Source organism: Podarcis bocagei (assembly GCF_964188305.1).
Source record: "Podarcis bocagei genome assembly, chromosome: 10".
Taxonomy (NCBI): domain Eukaryota; kingdom Metazoa; phylum Chordata; class Lepidosauria; order Squamata; family Lacertidae; genus Podarcis; species Podarcis bocagei.
Window position 1 is genome coordinate 5,747,293 of NC_138135.1, and position 26,037 is coordinate 5,773,329.

The window sequence follows — 26,037 nt, forward strand, 5'->3', positions numbered from 1 at the left end:
GGGCCTTGGGGTTTTGGGTGAGTCGTATAACTGTCCCCCCCATCCTGGTCTGAAGAGCACCAATACCTAAAACACGGACGCACGGCTAGTGGCGTGGGGTGGGCGAGGGAGGGATTTAGCAATGTAAACATTGGGGGGGGTGAACCCCACTTAGTAATTGGATTGCCAGGATCAGCCCCTCCCCCGCTCTCCTGATCCGCAGATGGAAGAGGGGAGAGGAAAAACCTTCCTCCCCGCCCCCCTGTTCCTCCCCTCCCCTCCCGGCACATCCTTCCCTCACCCCGCCCCCAAAATCCGAAATCCCCTCCCCAATATGTTGCCCCTCCTCCTCGCCATCCGACCTCTGTTCCGGGAATGGGGGAGGAGAGCCTCCCTCCCAACCTGCTGTAAACATTGTGGGGTAGGGGACCCCAATTTGTATTTGGATTGCCAGGCTCAGCCCCTCACCCGCTCTCCTGATCTACAGGAGGAAGAGGGGAGAGGAAAAACCTTCCCGCCCCCGCTCAATTCTTTCCCTCCCCTCCTGGCACATCCTTTCCACACCCCGCCCCCACAACCCCAAATCCCCTCCCCAATATGTTGCTCCTCATCCTCGCCATCTGCTTTCTGTTCCGGGACTGGGGGGGGATGAGCCCCTCTCCCAAACTGCCTGCTTCTCCCGGAAGTGGCTCTTCTGCGCCGGATTGCTGCTCTGCGCCGTAGCTCTAGGGGCGCGCACTTTCGGAAAGGGGAGGAGGGGCGGCAGGGAAAGCCCCCCCACCCACGTGGATGTTGCAGTAAAGGAAAGTAGATTCGTGAGCGAGGACAAAGAGGTAAAGGGCCCCACGGGCAGGGCCTTGATCTCTGCACACCTATTGCGAAGGGGGCTTTCCCTGGCCGCTTAGGCGCCCTGGCCCCGTTTTCCCCCGACTTCCTCGACCCCCTTGCCCCGTTTCACCCGTACAGGCATCCCTGGGGCCCTGTGGGCTCCGAATGGAAAAGGCAGGCCATGAAAGGGTTAACGGCGGTGAGGGACGCCTGGATAGAGACCCCCATGTGGCTGGTGTTGGGGGGGCGTCCACTGGATGGAGAGGTGGGGGGCGCAGGGCGAGGGGTCAGCCCCGCCAAGGCGGCCTCTGGGTGCAGGGGAGACTCAGGGAAAGAGGTAGGGAGTCGAGGAAGTCGGGGGGTGCTTCCCTGGGGCGGGGAAGGGCAGCATTGGCGTGGGGGGGGGGAGAGAAAGGAAGACCAATCTGTAGGGAGAGGTCTTCATCGTGGCGGACGCGAGGATTCTCCGGAGGGGCCGCCTTGGCTTCTCCTTTCCACCTAGGAATAGGCCACCCCTTCAAGGCGACCAGAGGGGGATGTGTCGAAAGTGGGGGGGTCGACTCCCCCCACCCCTCCCTTCCTGCAAGCTCCATCCTCTTCCCACCCCATAAGCCCCTGCCCTGTCCAGACGCAGCGGTTCAAATCCCGAGAGAGGAAGAGGGGAGGGGAGAGCCCTTTTCAGAAGCCGTTCTCTGTTTCCACAATCCTACCCAGGAAGCAGCCAGAAACCTTTTCCTCTCTCTCAGGCTTCCATCTTTGTCTTTTCCACTGCCTGGTTCATTCAGGATGAGGACAATGTACACCTGTCATCAGAAACGGGTGCAGAGTCCATGGAATGGCTCTCAGGATTGATATAGAAGTTGCACCTCAAAAGCATTTCTGTTCCTCTTACTTTTTGTAGGCAGTGTCAGAGTGACTGACAAGCTGAGATTCTTCCCAGTCAAAGGACCCATTTTCATGATAGACAGTGTCTGTGGCTGGAGGCTCTACATACAAGGTGTGCCTATACAGGCCAAAAACTGCCAGTATTAGCACAGGTGAGGTATGTGACCTAGCCAAATTTACAGACTGTATGTGAATGAGAAGTTGTGGGTGGGATTACTGTTTACGGCATCCCTGTGATTTTCTCCACCCATGACATTTCGTGAGCTGATCTTGCAGTACGAATTCAAAAATAACTACAAAAGAATCACAATATAATAAGAATGATTGTAGTATTTCCACGCTGCCTATCTGGCTGGGTTTCACCAGCCACTCTGGGCAGCTTACAGTACATATAAAAGACAGTAAAACATCAGACATTCAAAACCTCCTGATACAGGGCTGCCTTCAGCTGTCTTCTAAATGTCAGATAGTTGCCCATTTCCTTGCCCTCTGCCTGCTTCCCTGTAACTTCGCTTCTCACGGGGGAGGTGGGGGTGTGAACCAGCAGAAGACCCTTGAAGGAGGACGTCAGTGTACAGACTGAGTGATGGGGGTGGAGACGTTCCTTCAGGTCTACAGAGCCGAGGCTGTTTAGGGCCTTAGGGTGCAGATCTTGCTCCTCCACAATGATCTCCAGAGCAAATACGACATACAATTAACAGAGTAGGAAAAAACGCTCAGAGACAGAAAAAAAATCCTGCAGCAAATAAATTTGTGACTGAAGGCATAACAGGAATCTATGCCTGAAAAATGCAACCACGTCAATTTAAAGGTAAACACCAACATTGTGAATTGTGCTCAGAAATGTACTGGGAGTCAATGAAGATCTTTTCGGACTGGTGTTATGTTGTCTCAGCGGCTGCTCCCATTCTGTTGTCTAGCTGCCACATTCTGGATTAGTTGCAGTTTACGAGTCACCTTCAAAGATAGCCCCATGTAGAGCTTGGCAGTAGTCCAAGCGGGAGATCACCAAAGCATGCACCACTCTGGGGAGACAGTCTCCAGGCATGGAGGGCCTCAGCCGGCATACCAGATGGAACTGGCAGACAGCTGCCCTGGACACAGAATTGACCTGTGCCTACATGGACAGTTGTGAGTCCAAAATGACCCCCGGGTTGTGCACCTGGTCCTTTTGGGGCACAGTTACCCCAATCGGGTCTAGGGAGTCTCCCACATCTGCCTGCCCCCTTTTCCCCTGGGACAGTATTTCTCTCTTGTCAAGATTCAACCTCAATCTGTTAGCCGCAATCCATCCTCCAAGTTCCTCCAGACACTTACACAGGACTTTCACTGGTTCCAATTTAAAAGAGAGGAAGAGCTGGGTATCATCCACATACTGGGGAACACAAATCCCAAACCCCCTGATGATCTCTCCCAGCGTCTTCATATACCGTATTTTTCGCACCATAGGGCGCACCGGACCATAGGGCACACCCAGTTTTTAGGGGGGGGAATTCAAGAAAAAAAATCTTTTTCCCCCCCGCAGCCCCAAAGAGCAGTGTACAGGCTGCACACAACCTCTCCCTGCTGGAGGGGTTGCGTGCAGCTATGGATCAAGCCAAGGCAGCGAGCGGGATGGATCCCGCTCGCTGTTTTGGCTTCCCCTTTAGCCCCGTGCAGCCTCTCCTTGGCGGAGGGGCTGCACAGGGCTTTCCTGGCTTTACTGGGAGGTGGGGGGATTCCCTCACCTCTCCCCAAAGCCCGCAGAAGCCGTGCAAACCCTTTAAAGAGATCACGGCTTCTCCTGGCTTTCCTGGGAGGCGGGGGATTCCCCCGCCTCCCGCGAAACCGGCAGAAGCCGCGCGCCTTTTAAAAGGGCTGGACGGCTTCTCCTGGCTTTCCTGGGAGGCGGGGGGATTCCCCCGCCTCCCGCGAAACCGGCAGAAGCCGCGCGCCTTTTAAAAGGGCTGCACGGCTTCTCCTGGCTTTCCTGGGAGGCGGGGGATTCCCCCGCCTCCCGCAAAACCAGGCTCCCCCCCCCCCAGCCTTCTAACCAAGTCGGGGGACAGCGGCAAAGGCGCGCTGCGCCCCTGCCGCTGTCCCCCGAGTTTGCGGGGCTGGCGACGGGGAGGAGCAGGCTTCTCCCCCCGCCAGCCTTCTAGCCAAGTCGGGGGACAGCGGCAAAGGCGCGCTGCGCCCCTGCCGCTGTCCCCCGAGTTTGCGGGGCTGGCGACGGGGAGGAGCAGGCTTCTCCCCCCGCCAGCCTTCTAGCCAAGTCGGGGGACAGCGGCAAAGGCGCGCTGCGCCTCTCCCGCTGTCTCCCGAGTTTGCGGGGCTGGCGAGGGGGAGGAGCAGGCTCCCCCCCCGCCAGCCTTCTAACCAAGTCGGGGGACAGCGGGAAGGGCGCACTGCGCCTCTCCCGCTGTCCCCCGAGCTTGTGGGGCTGGCGGTGGGGCTCTCTTGAAGCCTGGAGAGCAAGAGGGGTCGGTGCGCACTGACCCCTCTCGCTCTCCAGGCTTCAGCGAAAGCCTGCATTTGCACCATAGGACGCACACACATTTCCCCTTCATTTTTGGAGGGGAAAAAGTGCGTCCTATAGGGCGAAAAATACGGTAGATATTAAAAAGCATGGGGAGAGGAAGGAGTGAGAGCCCAGGGTCAGAACACTCATCCCCCAAAACCACTTTCTGGACATGGCCCAGGAAGAAGGAGGGGAACCACTGCACAGCAGTGCCCGCAGCTCCCCTAGAGGGTTCAGAAGGATAACATGAATGAATTGGATTCCCCAATTCCAGAGGAGTCATTAGGCGTTGGAACCCAGGAAATCCGTCAAACCATTGACTTGGCGATTATTTGACGTTTCTACAGTTTTCTATACAGTATTGGATAGTCGGAGGACACAGTCCGACTCATGGCATCCGCTTCTTGGTACAATTGTATAGGCTGCTTCTCTGAGCCTCTTGGCTGTTGTGCATGGAAGGTGCCTGTGCAAATGGTCATTGTCCTGGCCTTAGTCAGAGGCTGTGGTGGGGACTTCGGGTTTTGGGGGAGTCGTATAACTGTCCCCCTTCCTGGTTTGAAGAGGACCAATACCTAAAGCACGGACGCATGGCTAGTGGCGTGGGGTGGGCGAGGGAGGGATTTAGCAATGTAAACATTGGGGGGGTGAACCCCACTTAGTAATTGGATTGCCAGGATCAGCCCCTCCCCCGCTCTCCTGATCTACAGGAGGAAGAGGGGAGAGGAAAAACCTTCCTCCCCGCCCCCACTCAATTCTCTCCCTCCCCTCCCCGCACATCCTCCTCTCACCCCGCCCCCACAACCCCAAATCCCCTCCCCAATATGTTGCTCCTCCTCCTCGCCACCCGACCTCTGTTCCGGGAATGGGGGGGGGGAATGAACCCTCCTCCCAAACTGCCTGCTTCTCCCGGAAGTGGCTCTTCTGCGCCAGATTGCTGCTTTGCGCCATAGCTCAAGGGGGGCGCGCTTTCGGAAAGGGGAGGAGGGGCGGCAGGGGAGGACACCCCCCCGTGGATGTTGCAGGAAAGGAAAGGAGAATTGGGAACGAGGACAAAGAGGTAAAGAAGTCGCGGGGGAGGGGAAAGAAGGACCCAGAGACCCCCGCCAGCTCCCCAAAGCGCCTTTCGCGGGCCCCATAGGCATGGGCTGGATCCCTGCACGCGTGCTGCGAAGGGGGCTTTGCTTGGCCCCTTAGGCGCCTTGGCAGTGGCGGACATGGGGCCCCCACCCAAGGGGTCCCCACGAAGGCCTCCTTGCCCCGTTTCCCCTGCACAGGCATCCCTGGGGCGATGTGAGATCTGCATGGAGAAAGGCGGGAGAAAGGGGCGCGAGGGACGCCTGGATAGAGACCCCCATGTGGCTGGTGTTGGGGGGGCGTCCTCTGGATGGAGAGATTGGGCGCGCAGGGCGAGGGGTGAGCCCCGCCAAGGCGGCCTCTGGGTGCAGGGGAGAATCAGGGAAAGAGGGAGGGGGTTGAGGAAGTCGAGGGGAGCATCCCTGGGGCGGGGAAGGGCAGCATTGGCGTGGGGGCGGGGAGAGAGAGATACAGGAAGACCAGTCCGTGAGGAGACTCTCCATCGTAGCGCCCGCGGGGAATCTCTGAAGGGGCCTCCTTTGTTTCTCCATCCAGCCCAGGAAGCAGCCAGAAACCTTTTCCTTTCTCTCAGGCTTCCATCTTTAAGTGTATTTTCCACTTCCTGGTTCATTGAGGATGAGGATAATGTACACCTGTCATCAGAAACAGGGGTGCAGAGTCCATGGAATAGCTCTCAGGATTGATACAGAAGTTGCACCTCAAAAGCATTTCTGTTCCTCTTATTCTTTGTAGGCAGTGTCAGAGTGACTGACAAGGTGAGATAAAACCCATCAGCATCCAATGATAGTGATTGCATGAATCTTCCCAGTCAAAGGACCCATTTTCATGATAGACAGTGCCTGTGGCTGGAGGCTCTACACACTGGGTTTGCCTGTGCAGGCCAAAGACTGCCAGTATTAGCACAGGTGAGCTGTGCGACCTTCCCAAATTTACAGACTGTATGCAAATGAGAGTTTGTGGGTGGGATTATCGTTTACGACAACCCTGTGATTTTCTCCACCCTTAACATTTCTTGAGCTGATATTGCAGTAAGAATTCCAAAATAACTACAAAAAATCACAATGTAATAAGAATGATTGCAGTATTTATATCCTGTCCATGTGGTTGGGTTTCCACAGCCACTCTGGGCAGCTTCCAGTACACATAAAAGATATTAAAACATCAAACATTAAAAACCTCCCCATACAGGTCTACCTTCTGCTATCTTCTAAATGTCAGATAGTTGTTCATTTCCTTGACCTCTGAAAGGAGGGTGTTCCACAGGGTGGGTGCCACCACCCAGAAGGCCCTCTGCCTGGTTCCCTGTACCCTCACTTCTTGCAGGGAGGGAACCAGCAGAAGACCCTCAGAGGAGGACCACAGTGTTCAGACTGAAGGATGGGGGGTGGAGAGGCTCCTTCAGGTCTACTGGGCCGAGGCAGTTTAGGGATTTAGGTCAGGATTCAACCTCAATCTTTAAGACGCCATCCATCCTCAAACCACCTACAGGCACCAACACAGGGCATTCATTACCCTCACTGGTTCCAGTTTAAAAGATAGGAAGAGCTGGGTATCATCCACATGCTTGTGAACACCATCCAAAAACTCCTGATGATCTCCCCCAGTGGCACCATATAGATATTAAAAAGCATGGGGGAGAGGACAAAGCCCTAAGGCACCCCACAAGTGAGCACCCAGGTGTCAGAACACTCATCCCCCAACACCACTTTCTGAACATGGCCCAGGAGGAAGGAGGGGAACCACTGCATAGCAGGGCCCCCAGCTCCCCTACAGGGTCCAGAAGGATATCATGGTCAAGGGTCTCCAAAGCCGCTGAGAGATCCAGGAGAACCAGGAAAGAGCTTCCCCCTCAGACTCTAGCCCATCAGAGATAATCAAACAGCACAACCAGGGCAGTTTCTGTCGTATGATGAGGCCTGAATCCCGATTGGAAGGATAATGGTGGCAGAAGCTTTCCTGGTCCTGCACCTCCAAAAGCTCCAGACACAATACTTTCATTAGCTTTGAAAGGGCCACCGGATACTTGGTGACCTTTTCTTCAAAAGACAAATATTTCAAATGCTTTTACAGTGACGTGCGCTGTGGGTTAAACCACAGAGCCTAGGACTTAGAATCATAGAATCATAGAATCATAGAGTTGGAAGAGACCACAAGGGCCATCGAGTCCAACCCCCTGCCAAGCAGGAAACACCATCAGAGCACTCCTGACATATGGTTGTCAAGCCTCTGCTTAAAGACCTCCAAAGTAGGAGACTCCACCACACTCCTTGGCAGCAAATTCCACTGTCGAACAGCTCTTACTGTCAGGAAGTTCCAACCGATCAGAAGGTTGGCAGTTCGAATCCCTGCAATGGGGTGAGCTCCCGTTGCTCGGTCCCTGCTCCTGCCCACCTAGCAGTTTGAAAGCATGTCAAAGTGCAAGTAGATAAATAGGTACCGCTCCAGCGGGAAGGTAAACGGCGTTTCTGTGCGCTGCTCTGGTTCACCAGAAGAGGCTTAGTCATGCTGGCCACATGACCCGGAAGCTGTATGCCGGCTCCCTCGGCCAATAAAGCGAGATGAGCGCCGCAACCCCAGAGTCGGCCATGACTGGACCTAATGGTCAGGGGCCCCTTTACCTTTTTATGATGTAAATAGTGCTTCGTTTTCCTTGTTCCACATTGGAGAGAGTTTGATACACAAGTCTGAGTTCATCCCTCCCCCTGAAACTGCTGTGTTAGCAGCACTGCCTGGACAGTGTGTTCGGGGGTCCTGGGCTGCCTAGACAACAAGACCCCCTTCTCAGCCTGGCTTATATAGTCCCAAGGAAAGCAGAGCAGTACGTTTGGCACCAGCTTGGCTGCAGGAGTGGCTGGAAGGAGGTGTGCAGGACACCATCCAACCCTCTTAGAGACTCCACTCTGGATTTGTGTGAGTTTTTCTTTTCCTGAAGATAACTCACGAGGCAGCAAAGGGTTAGGGCCAGAGTTTTCTTTCTCCATGGGCTTCCTTCCCAGGTTGATGAACCCCATCTGCCCTTCACTTTCCTCTGCAGCATGGGCAGAATCTGCCTTTTTGACTGTGGGATTCACTGTTGTTCTCCTCCTCTCCATCCACCAGGGCCTGCCTTCATCTGCAGCAGAATTCCCCAGCCCACCAAGGATTTGAGGCCCATCAGGTATCCTCACCTGGTTTAGCCGGCCGGTTGAAGGCGTACCTGAGTTTGTGGTCCCTGTTGCATGCTGACAGTTTCTGGAAGCCACAGGTGAGAGCTGAGTGCAGGGTGGGGACCAATGGTGGAAAAATTACCCCATAAGGTGCATGACATTTCCCCCACCAAAGGTACTACCGCTCCCCTAACACCCCATGACATTGTATGATTATGATATTTAAGACAGAAGAGGAATAAATTCATGTCCACAGAAATAGCACAACTTCAGGCCATAAATAAATCAATAGTACATTTTCAAGGTACTACACTTTCCACCAAGTACAGTTTATCTATTTGCCTTGAATACCCTGTTTTTCAGTGCCGTTAAAGTGTCATTTTAGGATAGTTCTGCATCAGAAGACGGGCACGAGATCAGACAGCACATCATTTTTAAAAATATCATGCTGCTTTATTAACATTGATTGAGGATTTTGAAAGTTGTTCATTAATTACTATCATTTGATGACATTGCCGCTGTTACGATATAGAAGCAATGCAGCTGCAAACTGCTAGCTTGAAAGCAAAACATAATGGGAATGTTGGGACTGTCCGTGGGAAACAGAAGGACAGTCAGTTCACAGTGCGAAGCACCGGAATTAGCTCAGAGTGTAATATGAGCTCTTCCGTTTGTTCCGGTCCAGGAAGTGCAGGAAGTGTTTGTAACTAGACTGTTGGAGCTTGAAGAGAGCAGTCATGTTTTTGTAATGCTGCAAAGACAGAAATAAAAGCATGTAAATACATTTCTGTCTATCTCTTTCCCCTGCCGGGGGGGCAGGAAAGAGGGGGTGTGTTCTTCCCACATTTGAGAAGAATCGCCTATCGAGACCTAGCCTGGATCTTGCTGGGGAATGCAGCCAGGGAGGACAACAGGGAATCAAGCCTGGTGCCTGGGAGAGTTGCCGGTTTCTCCTGTTAAAGGCTTGATTTCCGACATCAACTTCACTTCCTAAAAATTGGGAACATGGGTAGGAGGTGGGGGAATGTAGGAGACATTGAAATAGGAGAAGGTGCTAATGGCGGCTGATGTGTTCTCTTTCCCTTTGTTCTCTTCCTTGAAACCCAAACAGGATTTCCTTTGCTCCCACTCTGAAGAAGGTGATGGAGTAGAGAGTCAGAATTCCAAAAGATGGGGCACCTTTAATTTCATTAGGAATACAAGAAGAAGAGTTTGGATTTGATATCCCGCTTTATCAATACCCCAAGGAGTCTCAAAGCGGCCAGCATTCTCCTTTCTTTTCCTCCCCCACAATAAACACTATGTGAGGTGAGTGGGGTTGATAGACTTCCTTGAAAGAAGTGTGACTAGCCCAAGGTCACCCAGCAGCTGCATGTGGAGGAGTGGAGATGCGAACCCGGTTCACCAGATTACAAGTCCAACGCTCTTAACCACTACACCACACTGGATCTCATAGAAATTAAAACGTGGGAAATGTGGGATATACTTCATTGAATGAGCACATATAGTTCACATCAATGACCTCCAACAGGGGATAAACCATTTAAAGCTATGGGGAGTGGAAAAAGTTTCACTGATAGTGGAAAACTTGGAACACATCAATGGACTCACATGGGCAAAAAACGATTTAAATGCAAGGAGTGTGGGAAGAACTTCAGTCAGAATGGACACCTTAATATACATCAACGGACTCACACAGGGGAGAAACCATTTAAATGCATGGAGTGTGGAAAGAGCTTCAGTCAGAATGGAAACCTTAAATTACACCAACGGACTCACACTGGTGAAAAACCATTTAAATGCATGGAGTGTGGGAAGAGCTTCAGTAAGAGTGAACACCTTAGAACACATCAACGGACTCACACAGGGGAGAAACCATTTAAATGTATGGAGTGTGGGATGAGCTTCAGTACGAGTGGACACCTTAGAACACATCAATGGACTCACACAGGAGAGAAACCATTTAAATGCCTGGAGTGCGGAAAGAGCTTCAGTCAGAATGCAAACCTTAAATTACACCAATGGACTCACACCGGTGAAAAACCATTTAAATGCATGGTGTGTGGGAAGTGCTTCAGTAAGAGTGGAAACCTCAATATACATCAACGGACTCACACAGGGGAGAAACCATTTAAATGCCTGGAGTGCGGAAAGAGCTTCAGTCAGAATGGAAAACTTAGAAGACATCAACGGACTCACACAGGAGAAAAACCATTTAAATGCAAGGAGTGTGGGAAGAACTTCAGTCGGAATGGACACCTTAATATACATCAACGGACTCACACAGGGGAGAAACCATATGAATGTATGGAGTGTGGGAAGAGCTTCAGTAAGAGTGGAAACCTTAGAATACACCAACGGACTCACACAGGGAAGAAAACATTTAAATGCATGGAGTGTGGAAAGAGCTTCAGTCAGAATGCAAACCTTAAATTACACCAACGGACTCACACCGGTGAAAAACCATTTAAATGCATGGAATGTGGGAAGAGCTTCAGGAAGAATGGACACCTTAGAACACATCAACAGACTCACACAGGGGAGAAACCATTTAAATGCTTGGAGTGTGGGAGGAGCTTCAGTAAGAGTGGACACCTTAGAACACATCAACGGACTCACACAGGGGAGAAACCATTTAAATGCATGGAGTGCGGAAGGAGCTTCAGTCAGAATGGAAACCTTAAATTACACCAACGGACTCACACTGGTGAAAAACCATTTAAATGCATGGAGTGTGGGAAGAGCTTCAGTAAGAGTGGACACCTCAATATACATCACCGGACTCACACAGCGCAGAAACCATTTAAATGCATGGAGTGCGGAAAGAGCTTTAGTTTGAATGCAACCCTTAGAAGACATCAACAGACTCACACCGGGGAGAAACCTTTTAAATGCATGGAGTGTGGAAAGAGCTTCAGGCAGAATGGACACCTTAGAAAACATTAGCAGACACACAGGGGAGAAACTGTTTAAATGTATAGCGTGTGGTAGGTGCTGCAGTCAGAGCGGAACCCTTGATTTTCGTCAACAAAGTCACACAAAAGACAAACCATATAAATGTCAGGAAAGTAGGTAGAGGTTCAGTCCTAGTGGAAGTCCTACATCCACAGACTCATGGACAGGAAGAGCTTTAATAGTTGAAACCCTACAAACCAGCAACAACTCAAAGAGGAGCAGCAGTTTAAATGGAAAGATTGCAGAAAGTGCTTTACTTATAACAGAGTGTTTATGAAACATGTTTGGACTCTCAGAGGCGAGAACTCATTTAGATGTATGGAGTGTGGAGTGTCTTCCTCTCAGAGTCCACTCTTTTCTTCACAGCAATGAACTCAGCAGGAAATCAGTCTTAAATACATGGCGTGTATGTGAACTTTTATTTTACACCATGAAGGAAGGAATTTCAAAGGGGAGAGACTTGACTCAAGGCAGCCAACACCCCTGCAGCTCCAGCGAGACCTACCCAGTTGGCATGCCAACCTTGATGGTCCTAGACAGAAGATCATTGCACTCAGAAAGGACCTGCATATGGGAGTGGATTCAGCATGGACTGAAACAAAGGACAGTGATCAGCTCTTCAGCTGCAAACTCCCCTTTGTCTTCTGGAAAGTACTCATGGGGGGGGGGGAACCAGCCAAGTGACAAGACACTCAGGTTACCACCACAACTCCTCCCTCAACCCCTCCTTTTTGTGATGTGTCAATGATGTAGTCGTGATGTAATTATGATGTAGTCTTAGGGATGTAGCATGGGGGATTAGTAGCTAATAAAAGTTGGGGTCTCCTTTTGTTCAGGGCTTCCATCTTCTTCCACCTGGTGGCAGGTGGGAGTCCTATCACAACAGTCTTCAATAAAGACCAAGCCTACTGGCTGCTGTTTTGCTCTGGTATTCCTGGCTGGTGTCCTTGATTTTTGTCCAGCGAGGCCCTCAGATTTCGCCATTAACAACACACACACACAGCTGGCCCTCCAGCCACAGCTGCCTTGGCTGAGCTGGAAACACAAGTCTCAATGCAAAGCACACAAAAAGAAAGATCTCCCACCCACCCCAAAAATGTGCAGTTTAACTGCTAGCAAAACACACAGAGCAGCCTGCCCCTTTGCCTGTGTTTTGGAAAAATCTGGGTGCGAGGCTGCTCAGTCACCCAGCTCGTCGGACAGAGCCCGCGGGTCCCTGCGGAATAAAGGAAGGAGTCCAGCCACCAACCGGTGTAGACCAAAGTTTATTGCGCAACAGGTTCAAAGAGGAATTTTGAACCCCGAGGTTGGGGTGTCAATGACTTTTAAAAGTTTCTACCTTATCCCAGCCCCTTCATGGATCACTGCCTTGCCGTGGCAAAGGGGCTTGAATAACTCGGAGAAGCTATGAACTATGCTGTGCAGGGTCACCCAAGATGGACAGGTCAGAGTGGAGAGTTTTGACCAAACATGATCCACCTGGAACAGGAACTGGCAAGCCATTCCAGTATCCCTGCCAAGAAAACTCCATGGACAAAGAAAACAGGCATATAAAAGTTATGACGCTGGAAGATGAGCCCCTCAGGTTGGAAGGCGTCCAACATGCTACTGAGGAAGAGTGGAGGACAAGTACAAGTAGATTCAGAGCTGATGAAGCGGCTGGGCCAAAGCCGAAAGGACGCTCAGTTGCGGATATGCCTGGAAGCGAAAGGAAAGTCCAATAAGATCTTAAGTCCAAAAAAAATTTGGCATAGAAACCTGGAATGTAAGAAACACGAACCTTGGTAAGTTGGATGTGGTCAAAAATGAGATGGCAAGAATAAATATTGACATCCTGGGCATCAGTAAACTAAAATGGACAGGAATGGGCGAATTCAGCTCGGATGACCATCATATCTACTACTGTGGGCAAGAATCCCATAAAAGAAATGGAGTGGCCTTCATAGTCAACAAAAGAGTGGCAAAAGCTGTACTGGGATGCAATCTCAAAAATGATAGAATGATCTTGATACGAATCCAAGGCAGACCTTTTAACATCACAGTACTCCAAGTTTATGCACCAACTATTGGTGCTGAAGAAACTGAAACTGACCAATTCTATGAAGACTTACAACACCTTATAGAAATGACACCAAAGAAGGATGTTCTTCACATTATAGGGGATTGGAATGCTAAAGTAGGGAGTCAAGAGATAAAAGGAACAACTGGCAAGTTTGGCCTTGGAGTTCAAGACGAAGCAGGGCAAAGGCTAATAGAGTTCTGCCAAGAGAACAAGCTGGTCATCACAAACACTCTTTTCCAACGACACAAGAGACGACTATACACATGGACATCACCATATGGGCAGCATCGAAATCAGATTGATTATATTCTCTGCAGCCAAAGATGGAGAAGCTCTATACAGTCAGCAAAAACAAGATCTGGAGCTGACTGTGGCTCAGATCATCAGCTTCTTATAGCAAAATTCAAGCTTAAACTGAAGAAAGTAGGAAAAACTACTGGGCCGGTAAGATACAATCTAAATCAAATCCCTTATGAATACACAGTGGAAGTGAGGAACAGGTTTAAGGACTTAGATTTGGTGGACAGAGTGCCTGGATGGAGGCTCATAACATTAAACAGGAGGCAGCAACGAAAACCATCCCAATGAAAAGGAAATGCAAGAAAGCAAAGTGGCTGTCCAACGAGGGGAGAGAAGGCAAGGAAAATGTGAGGGAGATAGTGAAAGATACAAGAAATTGAATGCAGATTTCCAAAAAATAGCAAGGAGAGACAGCAATGCAAAGAAATAGAGGAAAACAATAGAATGGGAAGAACCAGAGATCAGTTCAAGAAAATTGGAGATATGAAAGGAACATTTCGTACAAAGATTACCATAATAAAGGACAAAAGTGGTAAGGACCTAACAGAAGCAGAAGACATCAAGAAGAGGTGGCAAGAATACACAGAGGAATTATACCAGAAAGATATGGATGTCTCGTACACCCCAGGTAGTGTGGTTGCTGACCTTGAGCCAGACATCCTGGAGAGTGAAGTCAAATGGGCCTTAGAAAGCACTGCTAATAACAAGGCCAGTGGAAGTGATGATATTCCAGCTGAACTATTTAAAATTTTAAAAGATGATGCTGTTAAGGTGCTACACTCAATATGCCAGGAAATTTGGAAAACTCAGCAATGGCCAGAGGATTGGAGAAGATCAGTCTACATCCCAATCCCAGAGAAGGGCAGTGCCAAAGAATGCTCCAACTACCGCACAATTGCACTCATCTCACACGCTAGCAAGGTTATGCTTAAAATTCTACAAGGCAGGCTTAAGCAGTATGTGGACCGAGAACTCCCAGAAGTGCAAGCTGGATTTCAAAGGGACAGAGGAACCAAACACCAAATTGCAAACATGCGCTGGATTACAGAGAAAGCTAGAGAGTTCCAGAAAGACATCTACTTCTGCTTCATTGACTATGCAAAATCCTTAGATTTATCAACAACTTGGATGATGGACTCAAGGGCATCCTGATCAAATTTGCAGATGACACCAAACTGGGAGGGGTGGCTAACACCCCAGAGGACAGGATCACACTTCAAAACGACCTTGACAGATTAGAGAACTGGGCCAAAACAAACAAGATGAATTTTAACAGGGAGAAATGTAAAGTATTGCACTTGGGCAAAAAAAATGAGAGGCACAAATACAAGATGGGTGACACCTGGCTTGAGAGCAGTACATGTGAAAAGGATCTAGGAGTCTTGGTTGACCACAAACTTGACATGAGCCAACAGTGTGACGCGGCAGCTAAAAAAGCCAATGCAATTCTGGGCCTCATCAATAGGAGTATAGCATCTAGATCAAGGGAAGTAATAGTGCCACTGTATTCTGCTCTGGTCAGACCTCACCTAGAGTATTGTGTCCAGTTCTGGGCACCACAGTTCAAGAAGGACACTGACAAACTGGAACGTGTCCAGAGGAGGGCAACCAAAATGGTCAAAGGCCTGGAAACGATGCCTTATGAGGAACGGCTAAGGGAGCTGGGCATGTTTAGCCTGGGGAAGAGGAGGTTAAGGGGTGATATGATAGCCATGTTCAAATATATAAAAGGATGTCACATAGAGGAGGGAGAAAGGTTGTTTTCTGCTGCTCCAGAGAAGCGGACATGGAGCAATGGATCCAAACTACAAGAAAGAAGATTCCACCTAAACATTAGGAAGAACTTCCTGACAGTAAGAGCTGTTTGACAGTGGAATTTGCTGCCAAGGAGTGTGGTGGAGTCTCCTACTTTGGAGGTCTTTAAGCAGAGGCTTGACAACCATATGTCAGGAGTGCTCTGATGGTGTTTCCTGCTTGGCGGGGGGTTGGACTCGATGGCCCTTGTGGTCTCTTCCAACTCTATGATTCTATGATTCTATGATTCATTCCTTCTGCTGGTGCAACTTTCTCATCATTTCTACATAGCAGCATTTATAAACCAGTGCCAGAGAAACTGGGTGAAAGGAAGGTGAGAGGGAAGAGATATGAATATGTATGTGTGTTTATGTATACATACATACACCTACACAATTACAGGTTTGAAGCCAACTTAAAATAAAAAGAGCTGGTAAGCAAAGGAATCTGTGGTGCTTTCCATGGGATCCGGGGACATGTCAGCTAATACTCTTCCCTTTCTTCTTCATTTGCTTGTCTCTGCAGCAAATCTCGAGGGGGAAGGGCAGGGATTGCATAGGCACGAGAGAACGGGGGAAATCCCGCATTCAGGATTTTGGTGCCTAAGAGCCCCCCCTCCCTCTGCAATTGCTCTTGTGCCCCCCCCCCGCATCTCCTGCTGGCTACCTCTGGACCCCCTCCTCGTCCCTGACGTAATTCACCCCTTCCTCCCTGACAGGGAGGGCGGGCCCATTTTGTGGTTCACCTCAGGTGCTCTCCCTCAACTCGGTGGCCACTCAGAAGCAAGGCACGGAAAAGGATCCCGAAGCGCCACCGCCACCCCTCACACACACACACCCCGCCCCGCCATTTCCCTCGAGCGCGCGCTCTCTCTCTCCCTCGCCTCAGGTGCCTCGCGTGCGGGGCTGAGGAGAGCGTGGCCTGGGAGAGCATTCCCCCTCGCTGCCGCCGCCGCCCGTCCTACCCCGGGGGAAGCTATGAGCCATGAAGCCGCCTGGCAGAACCTCCCTCCGGCGGCAGCAGCAGCAGCAGCAGCCCTTCTCCGGCCGCTGCCGCCTCCTCCTCCATCCCAGCCGCCGCCGCCTCTCGAGCTCCGCCGCCGCCGCCGCCTTGCTTTGCCCGGCTCGGCTGCCCAGCTCCATCGCCCTCCTCTTTCTGGCGCTTCTGCTTTTCTGCTCAGGGTCCCCGAGGATCTGCGGAGCCACGGCAAAGGTGTAAAAGAGCCGCATGTGGCTCCGGAGCCACGGGTTGCCGACCCCTGCCATAAGGGAATAAGAGATCTCAATGCAAAGCACACAAAAAGAAAGCTGCCCCCCCCCCAAATGTGCAATTTAACTTCTAACAAAACACACTGAGCAGCCTCCCCTTTCCCTGAGACACACTCAGAGCTGGGAGGCAGCTGCTCCCTGCTTGAGGCACCCACAGCTGGCCGAGACACTGACAAAAAGGAAATATATATAATATATAATATCACAGACACTGCTTTGGTCACCCTGTATGATGACTTCTGTCGAGAGAGAGAGACAAGGGAAACATGTCCCTGTTAATTCTCTTTGACTTCTCAGCGGCTTTTGATACCATTGACCCGTGAAATCCTTCTGAAGCGACTCTCCAAACTAGGGTTGGGATAGGATGGGGTTGGGGGAGAGCCATGCCTGCCACATGGACCTTCTTGGGGGAAAGGTAGGATCTGAATGTCACAATAAACAACTATTTCAAGAATACAGAGGACATGATTGCAGAATTGCATGCATAGAAGAAGGTTCATTGTCACTACGGAGGAAGACGGGAGCTGGCCAGAGGGGGGGGGGCAGACAGCTTGCAAAGGTTAGCATTTCCATGATGTGGTCTGGGAAAGGGGGTTCCAAAGTTGGCCCCATCACTTTGCAAAGCACAAGGAAAGCTTCGTTTACTCGGCTAACCAGTCCACAAAAGCATCTCTTTGCAGAAAAGGGAGACAGGTTTCATATCTCATGGGGCAAATTTCCCAGTTGGGGGGGTGTACTGTTGCTCACACCCTCAAGCTCTGGATTTGGCTAGGTCTTAGTGGACTCAAGAGTCCAAACTGGATTTACTTGGGGAAGCGCCTCTTGTTTTTTCTGCTCCAGGCCAATAGAGGAGGGGAGGGAATAGATTTCCTGCAGGTGGACAGAGTAGTTATGAAAGCGGGCTGGCCTTGGACCTGTTGGGAAGCTGGAGGTCTTTGGGTGTTCCTCTCAGGCCCAGGGTTTCAGGCCTAATAGGTGGCCTTGTATTTGCAAAGGTATGGCAAGGTAGTTGTACAGGAACGCTGGATCCATTTCTGGGAACCTGCAGGGCAGAAGGTTGAAAGTGAATGTTAGGGAGTGTCCAGAAACTGAGAGAGAATGTAGACTTCCTTTTGAGTAAATCAAGTATTTCCTTCCCTGTTTTGGAGAGGGAGACAATTCTGAGGAAAAGCAACGAAGAGATTTGATAAATACGTAAGCAGAAGTATTTTGAACAAGCCTTTTTGCTTTTGCCAGTAGGGTGTGTGTGTGTGTGTGTGTGTGTGTGTGTGTGTGTGTGTGTCTGTCTGTCTGTCTGTCTGTCTGTCTGTGTCATACAGAACCCTTGGTTTATGAGATCTTTGTGATGGTTGAGATGTTTTCTAGCATTTCCCACGCCTGCATGAATGAAACTTCACTGAAGCCACCCATCAAAAAGCTGAATTCTGCATTTAAATTAAGTTCCACCTTTGCAATGGGGCAGACTTCCCTGGGCCCTATTCTGAGCCAAAGAACCACTCTAGACTTTGCCCACCGACCCCAATGGAGGTAACAGTTCAAAAACAAAAATGCAGCCCAGGTGATACGAAGTGCCAAGTATAAAGAGGAAACTAGTGGGGTTCTCTCTCTGGGGCCCCATCTCTCCCCGTTCTCAGTTTCCTTGCCAAGTCCTTTCTGCACAGGAATAAGTAAGTCTGTCCTTTTCATTTTTTGCCAGTTTCCCATTCTTGAGTTCTCTATATTTCCACATCAGTTTGTGATTCTTGATGGGTTTGATTATTTAGCTCCTGAACATTCATCCGCATTTTAAGGCCACATGACCCGGAAGCTGTACGCCGGCTCCCTCAGCCAGTAAAGCAAGAAGAGTGCCGCAACCCCAGAATCGTCCATGACTGGACCTAACTGTCAGGGGTCCCTTTACCTTTATTATCAACCAGTCAACACACTTTTGCAGGGCAATTTCCCCATATACAACAGACCTTTGCATGATACTTTTGCAGATGTTAGCATTTTAAAGCACAGTGGTCTAAACCACAGAGCCTTGGGCTTGCCGATTGGAAGGTCAGCGGTTTGAATCCCTGCGATGGAGTGAGCTCCCGTTGCTCGGTCCCTGCTCCTGGCCACCTAGCAGTTTGAAAGCACATCAAGTGCAAGTAGATAAATAGGTACCGCTCTGGCGGGAAGGTAAACAGCGTTTCCATGCGCTGCTCTGGTTCACCAGAAGCGGCTTAGTCATGCTGGCCACATGACCCGGAAAAACTGTCTGTGGACAAACGCCGGCTCCCTTGGCCAGTAAAGCGAGATGAGCACCGCAACCTCAGAGTCGTTCACGACTGGACTTAACTGTCAGGGGTCTTTTACCTTTACCTTTACCCAAGTATATGTGTTTTTGCACACACTTGAATGGAGAACTGCACTGCAACATCCAGAGTGTATGAGGATGGCTTTGTTTTAGCTCCCCTCTATTCCTTGAATGGAATGGGGTTTCCTTCCCCAGTCTCTGTTCCTGCATACCTGAATAAGAAACGGAGACACATTTGTATGAAGAGATTGAGTGGCTGATGCTCCGGCCGTCCCAGAGGGGTTGAGAGAATTCAGATCCATCGCTCCATTCCCAGATCATATTCTGGAGAGAGAGAAGGAGAAAGGTAGGTCTTGTGATAAAAGGGGAATGCAAGCCCATTGCTCCCCACATCCCCAGAGAGGACACAGCTGGGGAATCAGCGCAACTGACAAGGCCAAGGGGTTGGTTTGAGTCTCCAGCGGCTGGAGCCATAAAGATGAAAGGGGACTGGCAATTAGTACGGTGTTGGGCAGAATCTGTGGCATTATATATATTATTTTTTTAAAAAAAGATATTTATTGGATTTGGATTTGATATCCCGCCTTTCACTCCCTTTAAGGAGTCTCAAAGCGGCTAACATTCTCCTTTCCCTTCCTCCCCCACAACAAACACTCTGTGAGGTGAGTGGGGCTGAGAGACTTCAGAGAAGTGTGACTGGCCCAAGGTCACCCAGCAGCTGCACGTGGAGGAGCAGGGAAGCGAACCCGGTTCACCAGATTACGAGTCTACCACTCTTAACCACTACACCACACTGGCTCTCTTATTGAAATTTTACAGACAATAAAAGGTTACAAAATTAAAAATAAGAAAAAAGAATAACAATAATAAAAGAAAAAGAGATACAAAGATACAAAGACAAAATACATAAAAAGTAAAAAAGAATTAAAAAAAAGAAATCAATATTTTCATGTCTTATATTTCGTTCACTTGTTTCCTGGCCTCCTCACACACCCCTTTTTTGTATTCCAGTTCACGTGGTTAATTAAGCAAATCCTCACCCTCTATCATTTATCTTTACTCAATATCTTAACCTATTATAACTATATTTTCAACCATTGTCAATCCGTATTTACATATTCTTATTAATCTTTTTACCAATACCGCTTATTTTCAATCCAACATCCCTTTAACATTCATTAATTTTACAGTATTTCTGCAAGTAGTCTTTAAATTTCTTCCAGTCTTCTTCCACCACCTCTTCACCCTGATCTCGGATTCTGCCAGTCATTTCTGCCAGTTCCATGTAGTCCATCAGAATCTGTGGCATTATAGAATCTGTGCCATTATCTGTGCAATGAGAGTTGGGAAGGAGGAAAGACAATGAGGATCCGGAGCTGGAGTTCCAGAACCTCCCACAGAGCCACTCCAAGAAATAATCCCATCTCCAAATGAGGACTTCAAGGTTCAACGTTTGGGGAAGTGAAGGAATGGGTTTCCCAAACCCAAAACTGACTGTGCAGGCAGTTTGAAACTGCACCAAAATCCCTATTTTTCCTTAGCTAAAATGCTTTAACTTGAACTCTTGAGCCAAAAACCCGGCTGTATAAACAAGTGCTCAGAGCCCTCTCCTTTATCAGTTTGTGATGGCAAGGATGGTCTTGACTGTACCAGTAGAACAGGGAAGACACGTCTGTGCCTTATCTTATATCCTGACCACAAAGATGCACAGACCTAGTCTGGGAACAGCGCCAGAGGGTGTTCTTGGAGATGGTGACCTCTTGCTCCAAGATAAGAGTAGGAAGAGGAAGATCCTTTTATGGTCAGAAGTATAGGAAGGAAATCCCTTTTATGGTTAAGAGTGCCAGAGCAGGAACATCTGTGATGTCAACCTGCGTATACAAGCTGACGTGGCTGGATTCCTGGGGAAGGGGGGAGAGGGTGCCTGGAGGAGATATATACTGCATGAAACTTCTCATTTCTTTGGGCTTGCTGTGGACACACCACGCAGGTGCCTTTCTGCGGTTCCGGAGAGCGGAAATAAAGAACCTTTTCTCTGAACCAACCCTCGGTGTCATTTGACTTCCTTCCTCCTGTCCGGGAGCAACGCAGACCCAATCGGTGAACCCCAATAAGGTTACAGAAGAAAGTGGTTTCAGAGTGAAGTGAGAGCCGGTGAGCTACATCTGAAGGACCTCAAGGGAGCTGAGGAGCTCGTACAGTCAGCATCTTCAGAGAGTCCTAAAGGCACCTACCATGTGGTAGCTACTACCGTCAGCTACCAGGCCGATCCAGACGTTGCTGGAGCCATATTGTCGCAGGTAACTGTAAACCACATTTGCTTCCCTTGCAGAAAGAATGGAGGCCAGCTGGGACCCATGTCTCCTTTGGCAGCTGACCTGCAGGGAGAAGAAAGGGGAAAACCAGTGAGATGCTGCCCAGAGCCAGGATTCCCAAGGAGTCGGCCCTTGCTCTTCTCTCTCTCTCTCTCTCTCTCTCTCTCTCTCTCTCTCTCTCTCTCTCTCTCTCACACACACACACACACACACACACAACTCTTTTTTTATTATTATTGCAAAGTAAATACATCAATACCAAACTATACATAAAGAATAATATAAAGGGGGGAAATAAAGAAGAAAAAGAAAAGAAGACAGTAAAAGAATAAAGAAAAGTCTAATATTTCAATACAATAAACACTATTTTACAAAATAAAAGTAGTAATAGACTCTCATCAATCTCACAACACTTCCTTTCACATTTCATATTTTATCTGTATTTCAGTATTATTTTCATCTTAACATATAGATATGCATATATGTATGTTTCCCCTTTTACATTCACGAGGTCATTCTTTGTTGTTGTTTAGTCGTTTAGTCATTTCTGACTCTTCGTGACCCCTTGGACCAGAGCACGCCAGGCACTCCTGTCTTGCACTGCCTCCCCCAGTTTGGTCAAACTCATGTTCGTAGCTTCGAGAACACTGCCCAACAATCTCGTCCTCTGTCGTCCCCTTCTCCTTGTGCCTTCCATCTTTCCCAACATCAGGGTCTTTCCCAGGGAGTCTTCTCTTCTCATGAGGTGGCCAAAGTCTTGGAGGCTCAGCTTCAGGATCTGTCCTTCCAGTGAACATTCAGGGCTGATTTCCTTCAGAATGGATAGGTTTCATCTTCTTGCAGTCCATGGGACTCTCAAGAGTCTCCTCCAACACCAGAATTCAAAAGCATCAGTTCTTCGGCGATCAGCCTTCTTTATGGTCCAGCTCTTACTTCCATACATCACTCCTGTGAAAACCATAGCTTTAACTATACCGACCTTTGTTGGCAAGGTGATGTCTCGGTCATTCTAGGCACAGCCAAATTTTTACATTAGAACCTTGTCTTTCTAAATAATCATTCAAGCACTTCCATTCCTACTTGACTATATTTCTTGGCTTTATTATATCCATCAATTTGGCCTGTTCCAAATATTGGAAGAGACTCAGTGCTTTTCCCAGTTAGGAACAATCATTTCCTTTATTTATTCATCCAGGCAAAAGTGGTAACTCATACCTTCTATTAATTTACAATATACAGAAGTGCTGTAGAAATGCCTCTTTAAAATAAACATGCAGCAAAGTCTTAAAGCATAAAGCAAGGATGTTTTTTATTTCCACAGGGGGGACCAAATAAATCCCCCCTCAGGGAGGAGATTCCACAGATGGGGAGCCAATACCAAGAGCAGCAAGGCCAGGAAAAAGCTGCCAGCTTTACATAGTGTCACGGTAAAATCTGGGTGCGGAGCCAGTGTGGTGTAGTGGTTGAGAGCAGTAGTCTTGTAATCTGGGGAACCGGGTTCGTGTCTCCGCTCCTCCACATGCAGTTGCTGGGTGACCTTGGGCCAGTCACACTTCTTTGAAGTCTCTCAGCCCCACTCACCTCACAGAGTGTTTGTTGTGGGGGAGGAAGGGAAAGGAGAATGTTAGCCGCTTTGAGACTCCTTAAAGGGAGTGAAAGGCGGGATATCAAATCCAAACTCTTCTTCTTCTTCTTCTTCTACTCTGCCACCCAGCTCGTCGGACTAAGTCCGCGGGTGCCTGCGGAAGAAGGGATATGCACAGATAAGCACTTCCTGAGTACCGGTGATGAGAAGTCAATGGTCCATGTATGCATATTCTGTCACCTGGCCTTGCCCGGAGGAAAGGCTTGGCAGAGTGATTTGACAGGATTAGGGTCTGGACACCTTGCTTGAGGGATTATGGAGGACAGGGGAGGTGTCATGGAGTCCTAGAGAAATTGAGCACATTGGCACGTTGATTTTCTATGAATTTTATAGATTTTAGTCCCTTTTGACATTGACAATTGGAAATAAATGGACATATTGTAGCGAAGAAGGAGGTGAAGAAGACATGCCCCCCCTTCCGTATCAATAGGCAAACCTACACAGATCTAGTGAACTGATTAGAAACAAAAACACAGGATTGTAGAGTTGGAAGAGACCCCCCTACTCCCTGAGGTGCAGGATCCTGCCCACAGTTGGGCTCGAACCCCCAACCTCCTGCTTAAGAGCCAGAAGCACCAACCCGTTGCACCGCACAGCAAAGTTCCAAAACCAACAGCTGCAGCAGCTGGATCTGCCCCTTCTCCTAATGCTCACCTTCCGCCAAAGGGTTCAGGATCAGGCAGCCCAACAGGCAGAGTCCAAGGTAGACCACTTGCCCCATCTTCTGGTTCTCCTGGGAAAAGAAAGTGTCAGCAACATTCATCCCAGGTAAGGGCCTGGCATTTCCAGAAATGATGGGTCCATTGTGTGGCGCAGGGTGTGTGTGTGTGTATTTTTTGGGCTTTGAGCTTGTGATCATTCAAAATTCAAAAAACAGGCAATGCTAAGTTGCTTATAAGACCCAGACTATCTCATCTGCTTTGACAACATCAAATATTGCTGCAGCACAGCAGCCAGGTTCAGTATTTTCCAAGTCATACGGAAAGCAAAGTTAGCTGCGTTGCGGTTTGTAAGAAAGATCTCCAGAACAGAGATCTCCCTCCCACCGTTCTTACTCCTCGCAAGCAAGGAGCTCGTTGCTTACCTGTTTTCTCTACCAGTGCCTTAACAAGAACCGCAAGGATGTCAAGTGAGGAAGGAGGGAATTTTGGGGGTGACAAGACTCACCTCTCTGCTTGTCCCTTCCTGGGTGGCTGGTCTGGAGTGGCGCAGTCCGAGGACCAAATTCTGATGGATACTCACCCACCCTTGGACCATTTTAAAGGAAGGGGGTCGGTGATGATGGCTTCTAAGCAAACAAACCCGAGCATCCCACCTGTCAAAAAGCAAACAGGTGAGAAACCACACGATTGATACCAGCAGGAAAATTTGCTCTTGACAAACACCGTTTTATGGTGAGACAAGATGCAAGGCTCACTTTCAGAGTTACCAGCTGGGAGATAAGCTGGGAATGATTTGTGGCAGGGAATGATATGTTCCATTTCTCGGAATTACAGGAAATATTGCAAAGAAATATTTACCTTTACCTTTACCTATATATATATCTATATATTAAGATGAAAATAATACTGAAATACAGATAAAATATGAAATGTGAAAGGAAGTGTTGTGAGAGTGATGGAAGCCTATTACTACTATTATTTTGTAAAATAGTGTTTATTGTACTGAAATTTTATGCTTTGCTTTATTCTTTTACTGTCTACTGTTCTTTGCATCCCCCCTTTATTATTTTTTCCCCTTTATATTATTCTTTATGCATGCTTTGGTACTGATGTATTTACTTTGCAATAATAATAAAAAATAGTTGTAAAATTTTTTTCCTTGTTGGGAATCCTTGGGAATCCTGGCTCTGGGCAGCATCTCACAGGTTTTCCCTTTTCTACTCCCTGCAGATCAGCTGCCAGAGGAGACAGGGGTCCCAGCTGGCCTCCATTCTTTCTGCAAGGGAAGCAAATGTGGTTTACAGTTACCTGCAACAATATGGCTCCAGCAACGTCTGGATCGGCCTGGTAGCTGACCGTGGTACTTCGGTAGGTGCCTTTAGGACTCTCTGAAGACACTGACTGTATGAGCTCCTCAGCTCCCATGAGGTCCTTCAAATGTAGCTCACTGGCTCTCACTTCCCTCTGAAACCACTTTCTTCCCCAAACGTCAAACCTTGAAGTCCTCATTTGGAGATCGGATTATTTCTCGGAGTGGCTCTGTGGGAGGTTCTGGAACTCCAGCTCCAGATCCTCATTGTCTTTCCTCCTTGCCAACTCTCATTGCACTATCTATAAAGTCACAGATTCTGTGACATCTCCCCACCACTGTACAAATTGTCAGTCCCCTTTCATCTTTATGGCTACAGCAAAAATAAATTAACACTGAAATCCTATACATGTCCTGAGTAAAGCCCAGTTGAGTTCAGTGTTACTTACTCCCGGGTAAGTATACATGGGATTGCAGGTTCTGATCATGAAAATAAAAATATATGTAAATTCAGATGAGTGGAAGGAGTGTTAGATGAGACCTTTTCTATCATCTCTGTGGGACAATATAACTCTACTGAGCCCGGCCTTGGCTGGGGAGGGCGGGGTATAAATAAAAAATTATTATTATTATTATTACTATAATTCACATTGCAATTTATAGCTTGCTCCATTGAATACATTTGCATCTTCTATGGTGCACACATTGAAGTATGCCCAATATCCCAATCAGGTACTGACCAGACCCAGATCCTTTTAGCAGCAGCAATGTGGGTCTTCTTAGCACGCCCTTAGATTTTATCCTGGGCAAAAGGTGTAATTCTGCTGACTTGTAGTTCATAGCCATATGAGAGCTGGTGTGGTGTAGGGACTACACCACAAATCTTTGTGGCTATTCAAAACTTCCTGACCATAAAGCTAACTAGTTGGCCTTGGACAAGTCACTTCTTCCAGCCTACCTATCCAAGCACTTGTCAAGCTAAAATGCTGCTCTGACCTCCTGCAGTGGAGGCC

General features: G+C 48.8%; 4 long non-coding RNA genes across 6 annotated transcripts in view; 1 reads left to right on the forward strand and 3 right to left on the reverse strand.

The window, feature by feature from the left end:
* LOC308595879 overlaps nucleotides 1–14,787 on the reverse strand; it is a 25,932-nt gene extending 11,145 nt beyond the window's left edge. The window contains exon 1 of the long non-coding RNA XR_014012169.1: nucleotides 11,741–14,787. This is a non-coding gene — a long non-coding RNA (uncharacterized lncRNA). The remainder of the gene's footprint in view (nucleotides 1–11,740) is intronic.
* LOC308595840 overlaps nucleotides 1–26,037 on the forward strand; it is an 88,742-nt gene that overhangs the window by 60,388 nt on the left and 2,317 nt on the right. Inside the window, exons 4-5 of one of the 2 annotated variants that reach the window (XR_014012120.1) lie at nucleotides 8,387–8,531; nucleotides 9,545–9,741. This is a non-coding gene — a long non-coding RNA (uncharacterized lncRNA). Of the gene's footprint in view, nucleotides 1–8,386; nucleotides 8,532–9,544; nucleotides 9,742–24,924; nucleotides 25,084–26,037 lie in introns of those variants that run through there. The other variant, XR_014012121.1, reaches the window with a different exon arrangement.
* On the reverse strand, nucleotides 17,343–21,656 carry LOC308596215. Of its 2 annotated transcripts, none has more exons than XR_014012411.1 (4): nucleotides 21,626–21,656; nucleotides 21,328–21,576; nucleotides 19,306–19,417; nucleotides 17,343–17,854 (listed from the first exon to the last, which is right to left on the reverse strand). It is a non-coding gene; the product is annotated as an uncharacterized lncRNA (long non-coding RNA). The 2 variants fall into 2 exon arrangements; XR_014012412.1 differs by having other exon boundaries at nucleotides 21,328–21,568; nucleotides 21,626–21,640.
* Nucleotides 23,708–24,485, reverse strand: LOC308595852. Its single transcript, XR_014012122.1, has 3 exons — nucleotides 24,471–24,485; nucleotides 24,221–24,368; nucleotides 23,708–23,786 (listed from the first exon to the last, which is right to left on the reverse strand). It is a non-coding gene; the product is annotated as an uncharacterized lncRNA (long non-coding RNA).